This window comes from Tympanuchus pallidicinctus, unplaced genomic scaffold (assembly GCF_026119805.1).
Source record: "Tympanuchus pallidicinctus isolate F22 unplaced genomic scaffold, pur_lepc_1.0 scaffold5, whole genome shotgun sequence".
Lineage (NCBI taxonomy): Eukaryota > Metazoa > Chordata > Aves > Galliformes > Phasianidae > Tympanuchus > Tympanuchus pallidicinctus.
In genome coordinates this window covers 32025337-32040804 of record NW_026294769.1, presented here as the reverse complement: position 1 = coordinate 32040804, position 15468 = coordinate 32025337, and the positions used below count along the sequence as shown (strand labels likewise).

General features: G+C 40.1%; 1 long non-coding RNA gene across 8 annotated transcripts in view; it reads right to left on the bottom strand.

Annotated features, from left to right (window-relative positions):
• Positions 1-14397, bottom strand: part of LOC128091380 (uncharacterized) — a 31893-nt gene extending 17496 nt beyond the window's left edge. For 4 of the 8 annotated variants that reach the window (XR_008211374.1, XR_008211373.1, XR_008211372.1 and 1 more), the window contains exons 1-4: positions 6472-10509; positions 3807-3881; positions 2165-2368; positions 1252-1295 (exon numbers count right to left, since the gene is read on the bottom strand). This is a non-coding gene — a long non-coding RNA (uncharacterized LOC128091380). The other 4 variants (XR_008211370.1, XR_008211371.1, XR_008211368.1 and 1 more) reach the window with 4 other exon arrangements.
• Between the last annotated feature and the right edge of the window lie 1071 nt (positions 14398-15468).

The following is a 15468-nucleotide window of genomic DNA, read 5'->3' as shown; positions in this document are numbered from 1 at the left end:
AACCTGAACTTTCTTTCTCTGAAGCCTCACATCTTTCCCTTTCCCATGGCATCCACCACCCTCTCTACTTCCCACCAGCCTCAGAAGCAGCTTTTGCTCCTTACCCTGTCATACAGAGGCTCCTCTTAAATAATTGCACATCCTCTCTTTTCCTTGTCTGTCTCTATTGCTGAATTCTTCCCCAGGTGTGGAATTTGTAGTGTATGCACAGTGGCTCAGCCAGCTTGTGCCTTTTTTTTTCTTCCAGATGTATTTATTGATATTTGCCCAGTTCAGCCACCACCTAGGCATCTGGATACAATTCTGACCACCTCCTTGCGGATTTCCTCATATTACAGCAAAATGAACACAACCTTTTGGTTTTCTTTTGTCTGCTAAACTTTCTACAGTGTAAAGGGAGGCTGGGATGCTGCTCAAGAGGCTTTTAAAATTGTCTTCCTTTCTCCTTGCAGTGTCCATCCCACTTGAATTACTTCACTGTCTGCCATCTTCCACAATCAATATAAATGCCCGTATCTGGGAGCATTGCATTTTTGATCAGACACAGTACTGGCTGAAGGCTGATGGAAGTAGGTATTGGGGCAGTGTCAGAAAACACACTGGGGAAGTGGTGACTATAAGAACGGATATAAATGAAGAGCAGGATGCAAAATAATTTTTAGTAATATAAGTTGAGGGGGTGGAAATGGCACATGTATGTCTATGAATAAAGAGATAAATGGTATTGAAGAGAAGGACCATATATATGATCTTTATACAGCAACAGAAAAGAAAGTAGGTAAGTGGTCTGAAAGGATTAGCAATGTGGACAGCAAAGTGGTGGCAAGACTGGGTGCCTGTTTGGAAATGAATTAGCAGCAAGAAAGAAAACTGTTGCATGCCCCATAACGGCACATAAAATATGGAAAGGAAAAAAGGGAGAAATGAAGAAAGAGCAATGCATGTGTATACAGCAGGGATTTAGAGAGGATTTAGAAAGTTTATTAGCAAGCTATCAGAAAATTATACACACATAAAGTTACTTACACAAGAACATTTACAATATAAATGCAATTTTAAGCCGTGGGTTTCATTATCCGTTATCTAGTGGGTAATAGCTCAAGGAATGTAAGTTGGATTTTAATTCTGCCTAGCATAGAAAAGAAGTAAATGACAATTTGCAGTGTTTGGTGAAAAGGAAAAGTGTGATGTTCAGATGCCTGTATGAACTTAAGTTTTATTGGTAGCACTAGTATAAAAAAGGTGCCCTACCTGTTATCTTTTCACAGAAGATCTTGTTGTGTTCAGCCCGAGCACTGTAAAAAATATGAAGTCATTACAGCTTCTGGATATTTTTTTATACTTTGGGGTTTTCATCAAGATTCAAAACCATTTTCAGAGAGTGCATGCCCTAAGACCCTCTCTGTCACTTACAGAATACTGCAAATTGACTCTATCACTTTACCCGCTGCTGTAAATTGGCTCTGAGCACACATAATGTGTCAGGTTTGCCTACTCACTTTCAGTTTTCACCCACCTCTACTGGGCATATCTAGGAGTAATGGGATGAAATTGAGCAAAGGAAAATTTAGACTGAATATCAGGAAAATTTTCCTAACAGTGAGATCTATTAGAATGTAGAATAGTCCCCCAGGAAAAACGATGGAAGCCCCATTGCTAGAATCATTAAAAATAGACTGGAAAAAAACACAGTAAAAATACAGTAGAAAATAATCTGCATTGTCAGGGGATGGACAAGATGATTCCCTAGGTTCTTTCAGGCTCTAATTTCTAGGATTTTAGAAGCTGAGCTCGATCAGTATTAAATTCCCTGAATGCCCAAGATCATCTAATTGAAACAATAGAAAGTTTGCTCATAGGCATGCCAGGGAGAGTGCTCGGTAATGATCAGACTGCATTACTGCTGAGAGTGTATCACTTGATCTGCACTGTACAAAGAAACAAGGAAGGAGACATTTTTGTCACAATTTACCCTTTGCTAGCGCTCTTCTTGCAAGTCAAATATTCTGTCTGGATTCAGCATTGCTGATGTTATAGAAAGCGATCTTTAAAACAGGTAATAATGGAGTCCAGATTGCAGTTTGTAGCAGTGGAGCTTTATATCAAAAGCTAATTGCACATGTTCAGAATAAAAATTGCCTCCTGCAGTACATGTACTTCTTACCACAACTTCGTGCTCCTTCTATAGCAAACAGATGCGCCGCACTGCCATTTCATTTGTCTGTGGAAGCCTCACTTGATATTGAAGGACAACGGATTAAGTCCACAAGGAAAAGACTCATTCCAAGTACTTCCTCTAGAAAATGAGCTTTCTGTCAAGATTTTCTCTTTCTCATTGGTCTTAATGTTTCAAAATCAATGTCAGCATCTGAACAAATTAAAAAACACATGTATCAAAAATATTTCAGGTACTACTGTCATCCATATCTGAAGTCAGTGCCACTTTTTGACATCCAGCAATACTTGGTTTAGGACACTCAAGAACAAGGAGGGAGAAAAGACCTATCAAACTAACCACCCAAGAGAAGAGGCTGTTGTACAGTCAGCTGAAGAGGTCATGAAACCTGAAAATCCTTTTATTTTTTCCCCGAAGACTGCCACAGTGAATTTCCTCTCATTTCTTGCAATAGTCTCACATTTCCAATGAGATACCTATTGGAGTAGGCACTCCTGTCTTGCCCCATTATGCGCTGAACAAGAGGAACATTAAGGTCAGTGAGGCAGAGCATCATTCACACCCCTTTCTGCACAGGGCCCTCCTTCCTCCTCACAAATGATCTGGAGAGTCCTGCTGGAAGTCCCTCTGCCTGACCACACTGCTGGGCCTCCTCCGGGAAATTTCTTACCATGGTTGCTGAGACCTGCAACTTTCATTTCCAGGCTTGGCCAAGATAAATGCATTGAGGATGTTGGAAATAAAGAAAACAACTGCCCAGGTGGCATGGGATGAAGGTCAGCCCGATGGGAAGAGGCCAACTGGTGGCTTCCTGTCCACTGCATGGTGGTGAGCTGTGGGCTTATCACTGCCAGAGAAATGTAGTGGATGCTCTTCATGCATGCTATCTGCACACATACACGCATCATGCAGTGTATAAACTACTCACTAATGAAATCATAGGGGCAATGATGTCCTCCTCCTCCTGTTTTGAGGACTGTAAGGGTCTGGTGAGAGCCTAGAGGTACCAGGAGATAATAAGCCTGCCTCGTAATTTCTGACCATCTATCCCTAGCTGATTCAGGTCATTAGAGTTATTTTGCAACATTCTCTTAATAACCTGCAAACGCTCTCCTCCAGCACTGAAATCATACACAAAAGGCCAAGGTTTAGGGAGATGAAGACAACGCTGATAATGAGTCCCTGATTGATTAAAAGTAAATACATTTTTATTCAGAGAAAAGGGCATTTGTTACCACAAACATTTCACCTTCAGCACAAATAGGAGTTACACTTACATTTACTAAGGGATTATAGCAGCACACTGCAACTAATTACTTCCCAGCAGCTGTTGGCCTCAGGTTAGATGTAAGCTACTTCTGGCAGTATGTGGGGTGGGTGCATGTAAAAGGAGCCCAGTATTTTCATTGTCTTGGTGGAAAACAGTGCAACGGTGAGATGTGAGTGAATATACTATGCATAATGCAATATGAAATAAGAGCTTATTACAAGGAGAAGGCTCAAGGAGATCAAACAACATTAGTCCATCCCACCATTTTATGTTATGAGGAAGATATTAATTATTCTGTTTGTATTTTGTAGATGGCCTTGAGTTACACAATTATCACATAGGAAGGTGCACATTACTTACTGGAGACAGATTCAGACTCCTTGATTATCTTGACTTGTATGAAGTCCATTGTACATTCCTGATGTGACTTATGACCTACGCAAATTATAGGACACTTACAATTAATAGAATATTATTTGTCCTTCAGTTATTTACCAGACATTAGGTGTAAGACTTTCCTCTTTTCTTGAATCCCAAATAGTCACACCTTTGGTATTCTTAAGTGATGCTCCGAACTCTTTGCTCTACCATTCAGTGGTACATAATTTTTGCTAAGCCGCTGGCAAGTGATAAGATTACTTTAAAATATCTATTAGGATTCAGAGAAGGAGGTTTCTACAGGTGTAGACAATGAGCAGCCCTGAAATTATTGAGTTATTCATAACTTAGAACAGTTACAAATTACTGCTATTAACTGAATACTGTAATTACAGCCAGAAGCTAGGTCTTATAGCATAATTTCTGGTGTGGATAGTTTAGTGCATGTTTTGGGGAACTGAAATTTAGAGCATATAGAGAAATGGCTGTTTTGATCCTGTAAAAACATTTGGTGTGCTTTAGGTCACAAAAAATGAAAACTTTCACCTTGAATGAGCAAAAGATTCCTGCTCTGCTTAAAACAGTGAAGGAATGGTGTCTTCTAGCCCAAATGAATGCTCTCTCTGGCTGGACTATTTTTCATAACACGAGGAAGATCCTCTGTAAAGGTCTTTCATAAAAAAATGTACATTGACAATTGCCCTGTCACATCTAGAAATTGCTGACTGACTCTAGAAAACCCCTTTGAGATAAACCTGGGAGAGACTGGCTTCGTATATTGTACTACAGAGCAAGAAGAGACTCCAGCAATACCTCAGCACAAACCATCCATAGCCGTGTGTTGTCACCATGTAGAAGTACAGACTGACTTCTCCTTTCACCTACACATCTATGCTGAAACCACTAGAGCCCCTTCTGTGCAATGTATTTTGATGTGTCTTGAGTATAGAAAGTGCTTAACAAAAATAACAGTACTTTAATTGCAAACAAATACCAAAGCAGATATTCAGGTTGCTGAATTTCTTCCTATGATTCTGCATGGTGGATGTCAGCACATCAAGCATTGCAAAGTGTCTTCCATGGCTGTGCAGAATGGCTAGGCATGAAATTGGGGTTCATTTTGGTCCTTCCTAGGTGAAGAAAAATGACTACAGCCCCTGGCTGGGGGTAATTGTCATACTCCATTGCTCCCTGTACCTTGAGAAGAAAGCTTTCTGGCAGATATTTAAACCTAAGATATTCCTTACACACAGTCAGTGAGAGGCAAACAGCCCTACAACCAGTCCAAGCAGAATGCAACAGAGTGATTTAGATTTCATGCCATGTATTTTTGACCTTTCTGTTGGAAGAATAACACCGAGCTTGTTTAAGAGTAAAAGATTGATGTATGTCTTGTTCTGCAAGCAATGTTATAAAAATTGTACCTTCTTACTCAGCAGATCTGCTCCTGTTGTGTACTGAGAATCATTGCTGCCTGCGTTCAAAACTAAAAAGTTTACGATTTTTAGCCCAGAAAAACCAACCTGCTTCAAGACAAGTGAGCTGGTTCCTCTTTATTGTATTATTTATAAAACTCTGTTCTCCTTACCCGTTACCAGACCAGTCAGTGCACATGCTGATTGTTAACAAGTGTTCCTGGATCTCTCCCTTTATTACCTTTAGTGTTGGCATGAGTGGAATTTCTCCTTGTACAAGAGACCAGTGGTATTTGCTCAACAATAATTCTTGCATATTTTGCTGGCAGAGATTTCATTACCTGTGAGTGATGCATTATAAGGAAAGAATCTTGCTTTGCCTTCAGAGCACAGTGGAGTTTGAGTGGAAAAGAAATGATGGGTTAATAGCAGAAATAGGTGAAAAGCAAACTTCCACTACAGGAAAATGGAGTTTAAATGGAAAAGAAGTAAACAAAGAACTAAGGATTTGGCTATGAGAAAGTCTATTCACAAGAACCATCTCTTAAGCCTTTACTGATTGGACTATAAAATACAGATTTCTTAATGGAGATCATCTTTTACAAAAGGGCAAACATGCAAGGCAAACTCTCAGCACTGAGTGTGTACAGTTTTTACTGTAAGAACAGCTTGTTTGCTTAGGTATGAATTATCTTTCCAAAGCAAGAAAAACATGTTAAGATATTACTACTGGTGCAAAAAGCGCTTTATCATATCGGTGAATCTGCTCCTTCAGGAACGCTAAGGAATAAAACAATAGGGATATGAGCATGAGTATGAGACAGAGCTTTGTACGGAGTCCCTGCACCAACATCATGCTACCCGTGCCATGACATAGAATTACTTTGTATCTGCACCTGAACTTGCTATCTGAGTGGAGTTAGCAAGCAAAGGGAATCACATTGGTCCTGTCCTTTGCTATCATACTGCTGGACCCCTTGGACCCCTATATCCTTATTCCTTTTAGCAGTACTGAGCCTATACTGAAAAGAAAACAAAGTCAAAAGAAGGTAAAATAGGAAGTGTGTTTCTGGTTGTCTTTTAGAAGAATTTGTGTCTCTCCAACCACAAGGATGTACACAAAGGTGTTGTATTATAATGGATCAGTTGCCTATTGAGAGAAAATAGGAAAGTAAATTTTTTAACACTCCTTCGGCCTAGCAAAACAAGTAGATAGATTCAGAGCTTCTCACCTTTCTCCTTCACACAATATCCCATGAAGAATCAATGGTGACAGTGAGTGAAGGGATGCAGAAACCAGGATACTTCTCATGCCAGCCTGGAGAAGGTATCCTGCTGAAATTGGAAGCACACTAAAGTACAAATAACAGTATATGCCTGCATACCTTATACCATACACTGCATAACAGTATATGCCTGCAGTTTCTTGAGGTCTTTTATGGTTTACTGAGTTTGAGGTATAGAGAGGCTTTCTTTTAATGAAAACATAAAACATCTGATTTGGTTATAAATATTACATCTGTTTTCATGATCTCTGTTAATGATAACTCTTCCAATGCCACTGATCAATAAAGTCCTTTCTCAGTTACCTCCCACCAAGAGGACTTCCAATTTATTGTCTGTCGTGATCAATTAGAATGAAGAATACTACTCTGTGTGATGGTATGCTGCCTACTAGAGACTTAGACAGCACTTCAAGTCCTATTACCAGACAGGTGCTGAACTCGGTACTTTAAGGAAATGCTATGCACCAGAATTGACAGATTCCTCGGAGAATCTGGGTAAAATATTTTATGGACTCTTGAGTTCTGAAAAGGAAGCTCAGAGACCGGCTGCTAGAATCAACAAGGATGAACCAAGGTATTCTCACTTGCTCAAGCTTGTACAAGGGTCTGTAAAAAAAAAAACCAAAAACATTTACCTGTCATCTTGTCCTCCAACCTTGACCACTTGACCCCCGAGCACTTCTTCATAATACTGAGGCACAGGCAAGAAATTTGGAGGAGTGAAACTCATGGAGGGGATGACTGGCACTGCTACTTGTTTACACTGCTTATAGGGTGAAATTACTTAGGCGCTGCACCTCTCAAGATACACTTATCTCTGCCTGAAGTGTGCCTTAAAGAGCACAGGGGCCTCAGTGGGACCCCTGCCATTGCACACCGTGAAATTTATCTGGATGTGATCCTTACAGCTGCAAATTCACCTTCCTTCTCTATTACACATTCTATTAGCCTGCTTTCCTTCCCCTTTAGCACACACCAGCGCTGCTCTTTATTTTAGCGTTATTAATTTTTGACATGAAGTCACTCTAAACATGGTAAATACAGAAAGTAATTGGTATGTTAAACAGAGGAAGCATAATGAGTCTCATGTACAGACGCGACTCGCTCCCGCTGCAGAGCCAGACTGAAACAGAATACACAATAGCTCTGCCAATTTCCCAGGAACTTCTTTACCAAGTCCCCGTGGTTCATAGGCAGTGCCTCGACCTCTCCTGTACTTATGATACATCCAGCCACAGTTTAATGGCTGAAATGACTTTGAAGCTCTCCCAGCGGAACCAATTTCCACCCTATGTGAATACAAGCTCCAGCCTTTCAGCAGAGCTTAGCTTGGTGATAAGTTAACATGTGAGGCCAGCCTGAGAATAAATTTTGACTGTTGCCCTGATGGTAGGGCTTTCACATCGTGACTCATGGCTACGAGGGCTTTTTGGGAGAGACGCGCTCTCCAGACTAATACAGGCTGATGGGATATTTTGTCCGTGAGGAGAGATGTCACTTGCAGCTAGTGAGGCTGCTACTGTCTTGTCAGCACTGATGGCAAATTTTCGCTAGGAGGAGCAGGTAGGGAAGTCACAGCCCATCTCAGCTCAGGCTTGCAGTGATAGTAGGCTGATTGTGAATTACAGGAGGTGAGTTTCAAAGGTACAGCCCTGCACAGAGAAGAAAACCTTCTCTAAATTCACCTAGAAGCTAGTGGGAAAGTGAGATTTATTAGTGAGTGTGAGAAGAAAAGCTTTTATACAAGCCCCAAAATAATACCAGCCTAGCTTGGCTCTTTCTCTTCATTTTAACCTTTTAAAGATTGTAGATTTCCAGTTTTCCAGTGGGAATAATATACACTAAATACAGTTACTCAAGTTCTCGTGTTACAGTTTCAAATCCAATCAATTTTGTCCAGAATCCAGGCTGCAAGATCAGATCAAAATTATTGCACAATCAGGAATTACAACACATTTATGCTGCATGAAATGCCATTTTCCTGTCAGCTGTAACCCGTTCTTTAAATTGTAATTCACAAATAAAAGACAGACACACTCAGCAGTGGTATGGGATCGTAATACTTGACCAAGAATGGCACTGACAAACATCAGCAAAATGCCCACAGACAGCATAATCGAGAGCCTGGCCTGTCTGCTGTCGTACCAACGGTACTGCATTAATAATTAATTGTACTGGCCATAACATACAGCACCTGGTAGCTCTTTCCTTTTTGTTTTCTATGACAAGCCTTGATCTTTTCTTATGTTAGCTGCTATAAGAGAAGAAACTGGAAGAAATAGAGTGGACCCTTACTACTTGTCATATCCAACTCATTTTCTCGGGTTATTCTTGAAGAGGAGCTGTTGACAGGATATAAAATATCTCAGTGATGCCTGGCAGAAGTATCTGACCACCTTAATCTCAGTTTCGTGCATGAGCCAAAAGAACCCACAGATACAGTCCTTGCTAGGGACACTTAAAATCAGGCACTACAATGCTCCATAAAATAGGTACTAGGAAACAAGAAGGATAGATTTAATGGCACAGCAGTTTCTTTCTATTTGATTTTATGACCTTGGTTTCAGAAGAATCCTGAGAACAGTCTAGAGAGAAATTTTTCCCTTCCTTTTTCTCTTTTATACCTTTGTGATTTAATTTAAGAATGACATTTCTTTCTGGACAAGAGGCTCACAGTGCAAGGCTGACAGCTGAGACCTGAAACACATGCTCTGCAATTCAGCAAGTGCATAAATAAAAGCACTAGTGTCTTCTCTGAGGAAGTGTCTGAGGTGAGCTTCAAATACGAAATGAAATACTGAATTCAGCTAAGGTACCTACACGCAGTTTTAGTGAAGCAGCCAGCAAATACCTGTCCGCTCTTCTTTGGTTCCTATTTTAGGGGTTACAGTATTATTACTGTTTCAATTCAACATATGTTTTCTGAAGGAAGATGGAAGCCTTGCCCCTTGTAACTCACACAGCTCTTTTAAGGAGACCATAAAGCTCACAAAAGAAATGAGTTAGAAAATCCAGCATACCTACTGTAAGAGTAACTCCCAGAACCTCCATGAACAGCATGCCTTAATGATGCAGAAGCTGGACAATAGCACATGATCTCATAAGGGATATGGTTTCAGCCTGGGTCTGATAAACTTCAGTACATAAACTCACACCTGCACTTTCCAAGTGCAGACACCTGGCTTTGCTTTAGAGAAAGTCAAAAGCCTGCGTGCTCTCTTTCAACAGCTTTTGTATATGCAAGGGTTGGAATTCATACCTGCAAACCACATTCCCTAACTGCTCCTACTAATTAATATCCTAATGCCTGCAATCTCTCTTCTGGTTACGCTACCTTTCAGTGTTTCGCCAAATCTTACATGCATTCAGTTTAGAAAAATCAAAGCAGTGTGATTTGGTTGCAGGGAAAGAAGGAACAAACCTTGAATCTGAAACTCAGCTCCCGGAAGAATTATCGCACTTTCTCCTCCCATCAAATAATAGTTATATCTGTGTATCAGATTACTGAGCATTAATTAAGCTTCACTGCGGAAGCATTTTCCAGCTCTCACCCTCAAGCAGAATTCTTAATGAAGGACCTGTTCTGGGCTCAGATATCACTGTACCTTTCAGACCTTTCCCTGAACTCACCTGAATGCTTATGTCAGTCCAAATGCCTGAGTTCTATGGAGACAGTTTGACTGATTTCTGACTTTCACACTGTTCAGTGGAAACTCTTCAAAATGGGACATTTGGTTTGTTGGTTTAGAAATACAAAGAATTAAGATCTGAAGGTGAGGATTAGAGTATAGGTTTAGAATCACCATAAATTTGTAAGGCAAAATGGTACCAGCAAAACGGTGGCTCATCTTCGTCATCTACAACTCAGCTCGCGGGTAGCAGCTATTCAGTCTACAGTGCAGCAGGCGAAAGTAACAGGAAAAAATTCCCACTGATGGAGATGTGCAAACATGTCACGAGGAACCTCTGAACTTTTCTGAAGTGGCTTACCTCCTTTTTAGATGTCATCAAAAGCAACTAAAACAAAGCTTTCAGAGCCTCCATGAACAGCTTGAATCACCGAGCCCGTGGTAATGGCCTGCCACAGAAGCTCTAATCGAGCATGTGTGTGTGGATTTTCTTTTCACACGATGACAGTTCCCAAGTGGAAGGCTACTTCAGTTCTGATAAAACTTTCCTTCTATTGTCTGAGTTTTGTTTGTTTTCTGGCAAACCCCAGTGCTGCCTGCGCTTTCTGTGCAGGCACACATTTCTCGTTCTTGTGCGGGGAGGCCAACCGAAGCCTTTGGAGGCTTCTCAGCAGTATTGCCTGCAGCAAATACCACAGCTCAATAGCAATTTAATATTGTAATCAGGGAGCAAACTGTGCAGTTTTGGCACATTGTGATAATTATTAACTACAAGTATTAGTGTTGTGATTCTAGTAACTAATATTTACAAAAGGTTCCCTGTGTGGAGAAGACCTTGCCTAGACACAAGCAGCTGAACTATTCCTGAGTGATTGTCAGTGGGCCTTTAAGCCAGTTCTCATGTTCACTGTTTAAAGATAAAACATCAATACTTAGAAATTGTACTTCAAAAGACCTATTTCATGAATAATAAATTCTCAGGGTGTAAAACCATACCAAGCACCAGAATATTTTGTGAATTGATGGGGAAGTTTTCCTGTGGAAAAAAAAACAGAAAATCATGGAAGACTGAAAAAGCACATCTCAAACTCAGTAACAACATAAGGGAGGTTCAATTCAGACATTAAATCATTCTTGATCTTAATATTTTGTTATGTTCCATGATGTGCATCTTTTTCCTGCTTTCCCACTGCTATTAGCATTAATGCTGTAATGAACCTGAGTTCAGAATTCAACAGAAAGGACAGATGTAAGCAAAATGTTCTCCCAATTTGAAACCTCTGAAGTGAAACTTCTCCATGCACTTATGTCTAGACTGACTCAAGCAAACTTGTATTTGCCTTTATGCCATGCAGCTAGTTGGTTTAGCAGTTCTTCACCTGGCAGAGCAGAGTGGTAAGGATTGAAGGTATTTGAGTGCATTAGTATTGAACACTGATGATCCATGCAGTATTCTTGACTAACTTGGAACCCAATACAGAAAGCATTTCTATTCAGAGTACATAACTGTATTTCCTTCAGAATGCAATTATGTGCTTTACCAAACAGATGGAGACACAAATAAATATGTACATGTTTCTAGTCTGCGTGCTGTACACACAACTGACACACACGTAAGCACAAGAGAAAAAAAACCCAAAACCTTTCTTTTCTAAAAGGATCACAATTGAGAGAAAGATTTTCTTATGCCACTTAACCTCTGTGTAGTTTCTTCTTTTCAAGCTCACACATTTCACACAATTTTTCTGCCAGCAGTTAAAGCATTTTTAAATTATATATGGTTTTTGCTTGTATGCCAAACTTTTAGTCTAAAAGACTAGTCTTCCCTACATAGAAGTCATGATTTGACATTGTTTATTTTGCTTGCAGTCACATTACATAGATAATGTCATAAAGATGACTGAAATTACCACATGTAAGCAACGCATTGCCATTCTTTTGCCAATTCTTTCAACAAATCAACAAGCAAAATGTATACTTAGCCTCAGTTAAACATCAATTTGGATTTCTTAATAGGATCAGTATTCAGTGTTCTATCTGTGTGGAAGACAAAGGTGGATCTTTCCTTGTGTTTGCAATACACTTATTAAATATGAGATGACTGATGGGTGCTGGAAAGGAGTCAAAGTTAACAGTGAGGTGGTATGGGACAACATGGTCAGTAGTGATCACAAAGTACTATGATATAATAAAAAATGAGAGAGAGAAGGACAGGAAAAAGGAGTCAGAGAAGCTAAAGGAAAATAAAATTTCAAGAAATGGGTACAGGAGCAGTGTCTGAAGATGTTCACAGGTTAAGGAGGGTAGAGCTGGCTATGAAGAGGTCAGTGAAGACAGCAAGGCACTGGAGACAGGTTAAGGAAAGTTTTCTGGGGAGAGAAGGGAGGAGGGAAACATCGGAGTAGGACTCATCCAATGAGTGTAGAGACATAGTAGTAGCAAATGCAGTCAGATATAAGAATATACAGTATAAAGAATAAATATTATCTGTATACAGTATTAAAGATCTTTGTAATGTTCCCAGTGTTGTGTCCATATCAAAGGCCAATTCAAATTACAAACGGCCATTAAGAAGCAGTAGTTACATGTTTTACATTTATTTTTATATTTTACATTTAAACATGAGCAATATACTGAATGATAATCAGCTTGTGTATGCCCTATATTTGTGTAAACACAACTCATCTGTCTAATTTATAAAACATAATATTCCTTTGAATTGTTTCCCAACTTAAAGTTTTACCTGTATATTTCCATGTATTTTAAGGCTAATAAATCAGCCACTCTACATTCCATTATTCTCAAATGCTACTGCTAAGGCTTGTAGACGTAATGTTAGCTTTTATAAATTCCTTTAATTAAAGTAATTATTCCAAAGATAAGATCTGACAAACATATTAATATTTTACATAAATATTTGTGCTTATTTTCAGAATTAATAGCAATAGGAGTTTGGCTACAGATAGAGTTCTTTACAGGTTACAAGTGCTATAATAAAGAAGGGGAAAAGGTAAGTGTACGTGTATCTTCAAGTATGTGCTTAGCCTTTCTAACCCGCTGTGAAAGCAGCAAGTTAAGGGTACTAAGTACAAATCTAAAGGTAAGCACATGCTTGGCTGCCTTGCTGATCTGACACTACAGACAGTAGGAGGATGAGGTGCGCATTTCTGAAAAAGCAGCCTGCACTCTTCACAGTATTTCAAGGATAAAGAATAACTTGATCACAAGCAACATGGGACGAAGGACTCAGCTATTCAGTAAATTTGCTATGGCAGCAAAATCAGCTTATAACTCTTTTTTTAAAATTTTTTTTAAAAGTAGAGACTTAATTCTAGTGAACGAGTTTGAAGCATGGCAGTAGTACTGTTATGACTGCAGGAATGATAAATTCTGGCTTGGAACAAATGGCCTCTGACATGGAAGAAGTTATTAAGTTAGCTTTGTGGCAAAAGACGTGGAGTTGTATCCTACAACCCTTTCAGAAGTATTTTATACATAAAAAAGTTCAGGTGACTACGTCAGGACTTCTGACTCTAAAATTCCTGGATAATTCTGCAGGTGCTAAATACATTGATATAAAAATCTACTTTATAGTGGATTTCTAAATCTCAGTTTCTCTGCATAGCCAGAAACACTTTTAAAGTCTTTGTCAGTGTTTAACTTCTGTGTCAGTCTAGTCTCTTTTGAGATCCGCAGCTGAAGGAAATTCTCAGTCTGTAAGTGGAATACACCTGTAGATACCTGAAATAAAGATTAGAGGGAAAAGGAGAAAGGAGAAAGGAGGAATTTACTCTTTCCATCTAATAAATGATTAAATATAATAAGTGATTAAAAAACTTATGCAGCACTCAGTAGAACTGAGTAAAGTATGGGATAGGTAGCATAAGCTGTTGCCACTACTTCCTTTGTACACACTGTAGTATAATATTCTATTTATCAAGAAAATTGTCTAAATCCTGTATTATGCCATACTGGGCCATGTTACTAGTAAAGAAAAAAAAAACCAACAAACTAAGAAACATTCAGGAGTTCATAAAATACTGAGAAATTGAGAGTTCTTGAGATCTTGAAGGTTTACCTGAGCAAACCACCTAAATATTTCCAATTTTCAATAAATGTTTAGAAAGCAAACCTCAACATCATTGCCTATCAAAAGAAATTACTTACCCTAGGAAAATAGATGACTAGGACTTTGCAAAGCTGGAATAGACTCTTGTGAAACTGCACGCAGCATGCCTGTTAATATTTATAGAAGAACACAGTTAAGCAAACATAAAGCCCCACAACTTTTGATGATAAAATATCGAACTTGCTAAATATGCACACGCCTACACAGACAGATAGCATTTTCAGCTGTGGGAAAGGGTTGGAGGTGGTGTCTCTGCATAAACAGCTCTCAGACCAGCTCCCCTCCACTGCTGCTGCCTCAGGCTCTGGCTTTTTTTGCCTGCTAAGGCCAGCTGCCTCCTCGCTGGTTAGACCTTCCTCTGTGACCCAGGCTGCCTCAGGGATGGAGAGGGACCACCTCAGCCAGGGCCAGCCGAGCTCTCCCAACCACACACGTGCATCTAGTTTATCTGCCCGATGGGCCCACAGAGCAAGCACAGCTGCTCTTCTCTTCTCATTTCTTATCTTTCCCTCACTTCCCCGGCAACAGTGACCTGCATCACCTTGCCTGAGTGCATCGACTTTGCTACCGCCGGGACGTGGTGCAGGCTGCTGTAATCAGGTGTTCTGCCCGGATCATGATGTTTTTGAGTTTATCGCTGCTTCCCTGCCGGTGGCTCCTGGGACTATCGATACCATAACATCTGGAGGCGAGGTGCTGTGCCTCCTCAAGTCTGGGCTTTCATGGGGTTATGCTTGAAACGGTGTGCAGGCTGGGGCTGCCACAATAGCATTATAGATCCCTGATTTTAGTTGCAGCTATGTCTAACTCTTCTGGAAGTGTGCAACTGAAGCGGACTCTGACAGCCTTTAAACTGCCCATTAATACTCCAGACATCCTGGGGAAAGGAGCTGTAGGTCTCGGTCAGTGCATTGTTGCTGTTTCTGTAGGGCTGCTGAGGGGCTGCCCTCGTCCAAATGCTTTGCAGTGAATCCTCCTGTAGAATTCACCTCTCCCAAAGACTGAATTCTTCAGTGTCATTAGCTGAGGATTTTTAATCGCACCTCCTAAGTAAGAGAGCATGGGATTAATTTAGCATGAGAAGGGGCTGAGAAACATTTTGTAGGTCACAACGGACAGTGACACAAGGACCACAGAAGACCATGGGAGGCAAACACTTTGCAGTTTTAGGAAGATTCCTGGAGT